Raw genomic sequence first — 10,932 nt, forward strand, 5'->3', positions numbered from 1 at the left:
CCAGAGATGCCCCAGAGATGCTCCAGGGATGCCCCAGAGATGCTCCAGGGATGCCCCAGGGATGCCCCAGGGATGCTCCAGGGATGCTCCAGTGATGCTCCAGGGATGCTCCAGTGATGCCCCAGAGATGCCTGACCTGCGCTCCCTCTCACTTCTCTTCCTCCCAACTCAAGACTCTTCATTCTTCCAAGGAAGTGGAGATGTCCTAAAAGCTTCCTGATAAAGGGGTCCAATAGAAATTCTTTAGCAGGTTTTTTTTGGGGGGGAGGGGTGGGTGGCCGGAATTTATGGTAAAACCCTGAAGGGAAATAGCAATGTTTCTAAAAATAATTGAATTGTACTGTAACTCATGAACTTTCATTACTTTGAGATCTACTTTGTTCCACTTAGCGGTGTGCTCTGAATGCGCAACAGTGGCTATTGTAACAGGCATGTGTTTGAGTGAAAGAATTGCTTGAAGACCGGGGCTGGAGATGGCTCAGCTATTAAGAGTTGCGCACTAACAATGTTGCTCTTGCAGAGGATCTGGGTTCTGCGCTCAGCACCCACATAGTGGCTCACAACTATCGGTAATTCACAGTCCCAAGACATCTGATACCATCTTCTGACCTCCATGGGCACCACACACACACATACATGCAAAGAAAAAAACACTCATGAAATGTATTTTGATGTTTTTCAAAGAGTGCTTGTTGCTGTTGTAGAAAGTCTGGCTTGGTTTCCCAGAACCCACGCTGGGTAGTTAGTGGCTGCCTATAACTCCAACTCTGGGGTCACCCAACCTCTGCAGGCCACCTATACTCACATGCACATAATCTAATGTCCTTTTTATGAGCCATGCTAACCCCCAGAATTCCCCATCTTCTTGGGTAGCTCTAGGCTGTGATAGGTTCAGAGTTTTGCCTTCGTGACTGACTGTTGTCACTGAGAGGTCTCTGGTAGCACCCCCTCTCTTGGAATGGTGTTTTCCTGTAGTCAGACTAGACAGACAGGAGTCACTTCCATCCTTACCCCCGCGGATGCTCGGCCACCTGGTCCAGGCACTGCATCTTTAGAGCAGGTTCTGTTTCCCTGATTTCTATTGCATTCCTTGAAAGTCTCTGTTGTTCACACTAAAAAGACTTTTGCTCTTCTTCCTTGAGGATGGAATATTCCCCAAAGTATTTTCTTTTGCATGGAGTATTTGGCTCTGTTCACCTATTTATCATTTATATCATATGGCCTCGTGGCTTTTATTTTACTTTTAGGTTATAACAATGACTGTGTGTGTTTGTTAGAGGAGAGCGAATCAAAAGCCTTATACATGTTAGGCAAGTGCTCTACCACTGGCCTATAGCTTCAGTTCACATAAATTTGAGACAGGGTCCTGCTAAACTGTTCAGACTGGTCTTACTTTTTTTTTTTTTGTACAGGCAAACCTGAATTTATAATCCTCCTATCTCAAACTCCCAGAAACAGATTAATAGGCCCTAACCACTCATCTTAAATGCTAACATATGTCCCCCCAAACTGAGAGTTATCTGTAGCATGAATAATAAACACCTAGAGACAGATATTGAGGTTCAAGCACCAAACCACTAGAGAGTTCTTACTTCTACCAAGGCTCAGACAAACAAAGGGGTGACTTTGTCCTCAGCACGACTGTAGACTGCAATGCGCTCCACCAAACCTCAAACTGCAAACTGAAGACTGAGACTCCACATGGAGTTTACTTTCTTTGTGGCACAAGTAATCCACTGGGCGAGAAAATGCCCTTGCCTAAACTGCTGACAGTATGCTGTCCTAACTGGACAAGCAGGACACAAAAAAGAGTGACTGCCAAACCTTGTCAAGACAAGCGAGGCGAGTCCTTCCAAAATCCTGTATCATAGAAAAGTCTGTCGAATATGCTAGGCCTTTAGGCTGAGGATGGATGCCCCAACATTGCAGAGGAACTTTGGTGAGTCTCCAGGCAGCCAGCTGTTTCTGTCATTTCTCACAATTTTTTGGATGTCACTTGCTTGCACTTCCTTCCTACTCAGTTAATATTATTTCCTTCTTGGGTCTCTATAACCAGATGGTTATAGTTTTTCTTGTTTAGGAGACTCAGAAAAGAGAGTCACTAAAGAAGTGCAAAGTACATAAGGTTGAGAGATATTAAAAGTTAGTTTTAGATGGTAATGCAAGTTATGATAGAAAGTAAACTAGGTACAAGACTTTGGATTCACCAAGATAGGATAGATAATAGAGTATTTGCTCTGAATTTGTTAAATGCAAATGGACTAGACATTGTTGATGTACTTATTGCCTGTATATATTACATATAGTTATTGTACTTATTGTATATAGTTCTTCTACTAGTTATATTATTTTTTTTTAGACAAAAGGGGGAAATATAGTGATATTTTATTTGTGTTTTAATAAATAAAGCTTTCCTGAAGATCAGAGTGCAGAGCTAAGCCACTAGAGGCCAGGGAGTGGTGGTACCTTTAATTCCAGGACTCAAGGCCACCCTGGGCTACAGGAGATTGAATCTGTCTAAAAAGAGAAATAGAGCTCACACAAAGGTGGTCCCAGCACTCAGGAGTCACAGGCCTTTAATCCCAGCAGTAGGAGGTGGAGACAGGAGTGATGTAGCTGGGCAGGAGGAGACAGGAGCTCATTACAGTCTGAGGCTGGGTGGAGAGTATTGCAGTCTACAGCAGTCACGCCGAGGAAAGGATCACCTTTTTGTCCGAGTCTTGGTAGAGGTAAGCTTACCTAGTGGCTGGCTGCTTTGCTTTTCTAATCTTCATCTTGAACCCCAATATCTGTCTCTGGGTTTTTATTATTCGTGCTACAGTTCTCTCACTGAGCCCCTCAAAGCAACACCTGTTTCTTCAGATACAGCTTAGGTTTGTAAAATAATCTAGCGTGATCTAGTTTAAAATGAGAGGTGTTTAGCCAGGTGGTGGTGCACGCCTTTAATCCCAGCACTCTGGAGTCGTAGAGGCAGGAGGATCTCTGTGAGTTTGAGGCCAGCCTGGTCTACAGAAGTAGTTCTGGGACAGTCAAAGCTACACAGAGAAATTCTGTCTCAAACAAACAAACAAACAAAAACTGAAAGTGAAGAGTTCAGCTCTGGACTTGTGCTAAGTGGGGTAAAGGAAAACAAACTGATCAAATAATCTAAATTGGGATTGTGCTTGATTTAGAACACAAAGGCATTATTCTTGCAGAGAAAACCATATAAACAATATAGTAATAAAGACAAACCATGCACTTAATGGGATAGAACAATGGCTCTGGGAGAGGACCAAGTTCAGTTTCCTACATGGCCACTTAGAACTGTCTGTAACTCTAGTCCCATGGGATGACGCCCTCTTCTGGCCTCCATGGGTACTGCATGCACATGGAGCACACACGTGCATGTGCGCGTGCACATGTGCACACACACAGTTTAGTCTTTCAATTCTCTGAGGTATACACTGCAGGGGACCAACAGTTGGTTTGACACCCCAAGACAAAGTTCTCAGCACAAAGGAGATTTATTTGGCTCAGAAGGACAGAGGGCATAAGGAACAAAGGCAAGAAGTAATTGAAGAGGGGGAAGGGGAAGGAAGGAAAGAGGGGAGAAAAGGGGTGAGGGAGCGGGGAAAGGAATATTTGTCTCAGGGGGACAAAGGACCGCCTCTGGGTAAAGAGGAGATAGCCGTGGGACATAAGAAGATGGTGGTTATATTAAGGTAAAGGGGAAAGCCTCTGTTATAATGAGGTGCTTCATTTTAAGGGGGCTTTTGATTGCGGGACTTCAATACTTTCATAGCTGGACCTTGGCAGTCAGTCTCAGGAGGAGGAGGTGACCTAATAAGGGGACAGACCTTGGTGGCTAGCTTTAGGAACATAATTTAATGGTTTTTAGCAAGGCAGAGGGAATGGGGGAGCCATGTTGGCCATGCTCAAGCCAGCTAGAGCCCCTTCATTCCCACGTTTTTGTTCTATTATTAGGTCACTAGGTATTGGGTAAGTGGGTGTTGTTCTCTGGCTGCTTCCTGCTGACATTGGGGCGTCACTGTTAGGGGACCCAAGGAAGCTGGGTTGTTGGTCAAGGCTGTTTTACTTGTCGTCCCATAGGGAAGTGCAGTCTGTGAGGCTGGACCAGGCTGTAGATTCCAAGGAAACAGCTGAGATGGAGCTGCCGTTGCTGGAACAGTCTTGTTGGTTTGGAATCTGGCAGGACAGACTAGAAACAGAGGTAAAGTTAAGGAGTTTAGGGGTGTACATTTGAAACTTTGGGTTCATGCCTTGGTAGTTGGGAAAAGGAGTCCCAAGCCCAGAGGAAGGTGGAGAGATCCCACCCTCAGGAATAGGCAACGGGCAGAGAAGTGTAGGCAGAAGGCGCTAACGGACCCTCTTGTGTTTGAGAGGGATGGAGGAGGAGGTCTTTGAGAGTTCTGGACAGGAATGCATAGGATCTGGCGAACACTGAAGCAAAGACATAAGTATGGAGGGATTGAGGGAGAGCAGGTGGGAGTGTGAGTGACAAATTTTTGATAAGAGAAGTTTGGAAGCCAGGTGGGGGTGGCGCACGCCTTTAATCCCAGCACTCGGGAGGCAGAGGCAGGTGAGTCTCTGTGAGTTCGAGGCCAGCCTGGACTACAATAGCTAGTTCCAGGACAGGCTCCAAAGCTACAGTGAAACCCTGTCTTGAAAAACAAAAAACAAAACAAACAAAACACGCACACATACAAAAAAAAAAAAAAGGAAAGAAAAAGAAGAAGAGTTTGGAGGGATAGAACCTGAGAGAGTGGAAGGGATTTAGAAGCTGAGGGAGATATTGGTGGGAAGAGATTGTGAGAGGGGATCCCAGAGTTAATTTGTTAGATTCAGAGATGGGCAGAGAGGCTGTGACAGGAGTGTAGAAAAGGAGTTCAGCTGTGGTGGTGTCTCAAGGTTCCGAGAGGCAAGTGTCAGGGACAAAGGTCCGTCCTGGGAAGTGTAAGGATGGAAAGGCTTGTATAGATCTAGGAGTCGGAGTGGGAAGGAGGACATTTCGGTTTAAGGAACAGTTTGTGGATAGGAGGAAGAAGTTCCAGTTGCTTGGTATAGGAAATGTATCAGAGTATTTACGGATCTACAAGCGGAGGAAATTGGCCATGTCGGTAGAGGTAAGGAGTGGATCTGAACAGGGTGGTCTAAAGTGAGGTGTGTTTATGGGTTGGCATGAGAGAGAATCTTAGGTGACTTGGGGAGAGGAGAGTTGAGCATTGGAAGGTGAGAGCGGGTAACCCTGGAGCTGAAGAAACTGAGGCGTGGGGTGGTGTCAGGTTGGCCATCAGAGACAGAAGGACTGCAAAGGAGGAGGCCATCTACATACTGAAGCAGGTGGTAGGAAGAAGCAGGAGGCAGGCCAGATACTTGGGAGTACCTGGCCAAAGGGTGGGGACGGCCCCTAAATCTGGGGGAAGTACAGTCCAGGTCAATTGTTGGAATTGTTGAGTATCAGGATCCATCTATGTGAAGACAAAAAGGTCTTAGGGGTGGACATCCAAGAGTATTGAGAAGTAAGCATTTTTAAGATTGTCAGGGATAATAGGGATGGTAGCCCAGTGGTTAGAGACGTAAGGGTCTAAAGGGTCAACAATTAACAGAGTGAAGGTCCTGTTAGGTTTTTTTCTCAGCTCTGACGTCTTTTAGGATACGGCTCATGATGTGGATCTGTGAGTGTCATGATACCCTCGCTTGCCCCTGTGTGATCCCACAGAGACCCGAGCTGGACATCAAGTCTCTTCCTCTTCCAAACTCTGCCTCTGTTTGGAGGTGGGTTTTTCACTAGATCTGGAGCTTGTCATTTTGGCTAGCTTGGCTGCTCAGTGAGTCCCCAGGATTGTCCTGCCTTCCATTCTCACACCCAGTGCTAGGATTAGATGCCACCAGGGCTGCCTTTTACGTGAATGCTGGGAATCTGAACATGGCTCTGCATGCCTGCACAGCACGCACTACCCATGGAGAGATCCCTCAAACGCCCGACCCCTTTGTAGCTCTTGGACCTGAACGGCAAGAAGACGATGGATGCACAACATGGCGGTCCTTCTACGAAAATGGCGAATATTGTCTCCTGCACAGGTTAATGCGGACTAATACTATAAGCATTCTTATGCGAGTAAAGTAAGAAGGTCCTCTTTATCCAACTTTCTGAAGACTTCCTCCGTTTTTATAATAGAGCTGGGTGCTTCCGGCTCAGAGCTTTCATTGTGCAGATGTCTTTAGGCTGTGCTTTGTGTCCACGCATCCTACATCACCAGAGCCAGCTCCTCCTACGCAGTGCTGGTAGCTGTGGAGTCCTTAGCCACGCTGTGCGAGCACTGGCCTAGACACTTCAGACAGCGTTACACCCTGAGCGCTGCTGTTTTACAGATGACGTATTTGCGAACTGGCGTTAAGAAGGATGGAGTAAGGAACCCAGACTGTCTAACTCCAAAGCTAAGCTCTTGCTTGACACCAAGCTCAAGCGTCTGTTTATACCACATGTATGCCCAGGTGAGTATTCTTTCGTAGACAATCTACATTTTAATCTTTCTTTAAACAGTACTCATTTCCAGGAATGTTTCCTAGGAGCTGGGCAGTGGTATCGGCCTGCAAGCCCAGCTGCTTATGACGCCAGGGCAAGACTGAAAGTTCAGACAGCTTGGGACTGGAGAGAGGGCCTTATGGGAGCCCTAAAGTTCTGGCCTTTAAAGCTTCTGTTCGGTGTTCAATTCGACATCAGGATGAGCTGAGGGTAAGAAATCTCTCAACAGGAATCGTCTGTCCATGTTTCTTCTTTATTCTTCTCTCTTCAATCCATCATTTCTCATTGTTCCCCCATTACATGTCCTTGTTCTACCCATTACAAACGTTCCCAGTCAGTAATTCCCCAGCCCTAGCAGGTTCCAGGACCAGAATTCTTTTTTTTTTCGAGACAGGGTTTCTCTGTGGTTTTGGAGCCTGTCCTGGAACTAGCTCTTGTAGACCAGGCTGGCCTCGAACTCACAGAGATCCGCCTGCCTCTGCCTCCCGAGTGCTGGGATTAAAGGCGTGCGCCACCACCGCCTGGCTCAGGACCAGAATTCTTTTGCCCCATTAAAAAAATTCAGAAAAGGGTTTTCACACACACACACACACACACACACACACACACACACACACACACGCGCGCGCGCGCGCGCGAGAGAGAGGCTAGATAGGGTTCTCTCTTTCCTCTCTCTCTCTCACACACACACAGATCTATGGGAGTGGCTAGATAAGGGTTCTCTCTCTCTCTCTCTCTCTCTCTCTCTCACACACACACACACACACACACACACACACAGATCCATGGCAGTGGCTAGTGCATGTCCAGTGAACTCCTTGATGAAGAAAGTTACGAAAGGAATTAGATCATGGGGGATTCTAGATGGGAAGGTTAGTACACTATGCCACATTTTTAGGTGGTTAGAAAGGACTAAAAGGCTTATTTTCAATGAGATTATGCATAGGGCATGGACTGTTTAAATCAGTGTGCCACTTCTCCCCCAGCATGCATAGAACTGGGTAACCAGGCAACCTACATAAACAGTCAGGGAGAAGTCATGGCTCCCGATCAGATCGCACATACACCAGACGCCACAGTTTCTACCAGCCTAGGTCTGGAGTTTTGCTCTAGGCAGTAGAAACAAAGTAGGGACCCAGGCCTCTAAATTATCAGATCTAGTCTTGGGGTAAAACCAGAGCTGCAGCTCCGGAAGGTAGTAATTCTATGTCCTTGGAGATCTGTGAATCTCTTAAATGGGGCGCTCTATGCCTGCAGGCAAAGACAATCGCAGGAAGGCAGGTTTCTGTGTTTACCTAGGGGAGAGGAACAAGGCCTGGCAGTGGGAAATTGTTCTCACAAAACTGTTCTGGACTAGGGAATCAATCCCCAAACATCTAAACAGAGAGTTAGCTACAGCAAAGGACAGCCAATTTATTGAGAAAGCACAATGCGGTTCAGCCTTTACCAGACCCCTTGGTTCTGATAAGGCGCTCGTGGGAATGTTGTGGCTTGTAGTGATGGCCTGCTGGTTAAGAATTCTTGCTGCTCTTCCAGAGGCCTTGACTTCAGTTCTTGAGTTGAGTACTTGCATTGGGCAGCTCACAGCTGTCTGTATTTCCAGCTTCAGGAGATTCAATGTTGCCTTCTGGCCTCTGTGGCCACTACATTCACACACACACATGAATATAAACACAGATACGTGTCTTTAAAAAAAAAAAAAAGCTTGGGAAAATGTAGCAAGACTGTTCCAAGCAAAACCCTGAGCATAGTGGGTGATTTAAAGGAGGCGCTCTTTGGCAAACACTGGTGGTTGAGGTTAAAATAAATAAATAAATAAATAAATAAATAAATAAATAAATAATAAATAACCTGTTAAAATGTCAGATGATTTCTAATCATCAAAGCTTTTCTCAGATTACACTGTCATGCCGGCTCCAGCCCAGGGCAGATCATGGCAGGTGCGTACCAGTGTCTTGTGCTGTGGAGAGGAATGGAGTTTCCGTCTCTCAACTAAGGAGCTCATGATTACCTAACGCAGTCCCTCCTGCAGACAGACACTGCTACCAAGCCAGGTCAACTCTAACTAGAGAAGAATCTTCCTGGTGATTTTGTTAATTTTACAAAGAAAGAATTTGTGAATTAAATTCTAGATCCCCAGCAACACCTCGGATCTTTGTCAGTGCTGCACTGGTCACTGTGAGCAGTCAGTGAGGTCTGTAAACTGGTGTGTGCCGTCTGCATCCTGAAGGCTGGGCTGAGGTTTGTGGAAAGGGAAGCACCATGGGACTGTGGAACTGTAAACTGGTGTGTGCTGTCTGCATCCTGAAGGCTGGGCTGAGGTTTGTGGAAAGGGAAGCACCATGGGACTGTGCGACTCTCCACGGCTGCTCAGAGCTCCTCTAAGCACACACGCTGGGAAATCCAAGGTGTACCAGGAAGATGCTTGCTGCAGTTCTGGAGTATCAGACAGAAGATCCACCCGCATCTCTCCAGCCCCCTGATCTACAAAGTCACCACACTTTTGTCTGTCTGTAGTAACAAGAGTAACAGTGGCTTCAGAGAAGCAGGAAAGTTGTTCTGTTTTCTCAGTGATGTGAGGGCCTTTAAAAAAAATTGTGTGTGTGTGTGTAAGATGTTCGTGTTGGATGTTCGCACAGAGGTTAGAGAACAGCTTGCAGAAGCTGCTTCTGACAATGCAAAGCCCGGGGATTGAACTTGGGCCACTGGGTTTAACAATAAGCTCCTCTACTCCCCTGAGCCGTGTCACTTGCTCAGGGCCGTTGTTTTCAGTGTTTGGAGCACTGCTCCCGTGAATGCAGCCAGGCTCCTGACTTGCTGTAGAGAGGGTTTCAGATTACCAACTGCTCTCTTTGTTGTGGGCCCATTCCGACCTTGCATCCGAGTCAGTCTTGAGTGTCTTCCTGGGAGCCGATGTATTCTTACAGAGATGATCTAATTTGTTGGATTATAGTTTATTATATCCCTCAGGGCCCTGTTTTCTTGAAGGTCAAGAATGATGGTTGTCTCTTTCATTCCTGATCTTTTTTTTTTTTAATGTACATTGGGGTTTTGCCTGCATGTCTGTATAGATGCCATACATGTCGATGTAACCCCTGGAGCTGGGGTTACAGATAGTTGTGAACTGCCATGTGTGTACTAGGAATTAAACCCAGGTCCTTTAGAAGAGCAGCCAAAGTGGCCATGCTCTTAAGCACTGAGTCATCTCTGCAGCCCCCTCATTCCTGACCTTGACCATTTGTCTTCCTTCATTTTAGATATGCTGGGACTACGGGCGTGCACCCAAATACTGGAAGATCTTTTAAAGACTCCTAGTTTGGGCTTCTTAGCTCTGCTCATGTTTCAAACAATGTTCTCTGCGGCTATTTAATTTTTATTTTCACCAGGATTTATACACTTCTTGATTTCTTTTTGCTTGGACGTACTAATCTTGTATTGTTGCTTTTTTTTTTTGAGAAAGGTTTCTCTGTAGCTTTGGCTGTCCTGAAACTTGCTTTGTAGACCAGGTTGGCCTCAAACTCACAGAGCTTTGCCTACCTCTGCCTCCCAAGTGCTGGGATTAAAGGCATGCACCACCACCATGTTTTGTTGCTTCTTAAGGTAGAAGCCTGGGCTATAACTTGAGCTCTTTCTGGTTTTACAATAGGCATTTACTACGTAGGTTTAGTATTCCTTATTTGAAATGTTTGGTGCCAGATTGTCTCAGGATTCAGAATTTTTCAGATTTTGGAATATTTGATGTAGGTTTTAACCACTCAAGCCCTCAACTGAAATGGATTAGAAATCTATTTCCCAACCCTTTCCCAAATGCTCTGGACTTTAGAACACAGCAGATTTTGGGCTAGGGATGCCCAACCTATATTGATTTCCCTTTAAAAACTATATAAACTATATGCTCCAAATTACAGCATCCCATTTTAATTAATTAATTAATTTGTTTTGGTATTCAAGACAGGGTTTCTGTAGCTCTGGCTGTCCTGGAACTCAACTGTAGATCAGGCTGTCCTTGAGCTCAGAGATTTAGCTGCTTCTGTCTTTTGAGTGCTGGGATTAAAGGCATATGCCAGTACTACCCTGGATATTCTATTTTTTAAAAAAAAATTGTTTAAAATATTTGAAAATTTCTGTTATGACCCCCCCCCCATACCACACATGAGCTAAAAGGTAACATATAACTCCTCACGGTGGTCAGACTGTTTCGCCTAGTTAACATGACAGTTCTTCATTTTAAAAAAGAGTCAACTATTGACTCTTGAAAGAAATACATATCCTCCAATATACAGTTTTCCGTGTTATGCCCCACACTAAGGAGAACTATCTCCACCCTACAGAACACCAACTGTGACTGAAGATGGACACTGTGCCCTGTTGGCCAGTGAGAACTAGATCTTGTGCATCTTTCC

Source organism: Microtus ochrogaster, chromosome 22 (genome assembly GCF_000317375.1).
Source record: "Microtus ochrogaster isolate Prairie Vole_2 chromosome 22, MicOch1.0, whole genome shotgun sequence".
Classification (NCBI taxonomy): Eukaryota; Metazoa; Chordata; class Mammalia; order Rodentia; family Cricetidae; genus Microtus; species Microtus ochrogaster.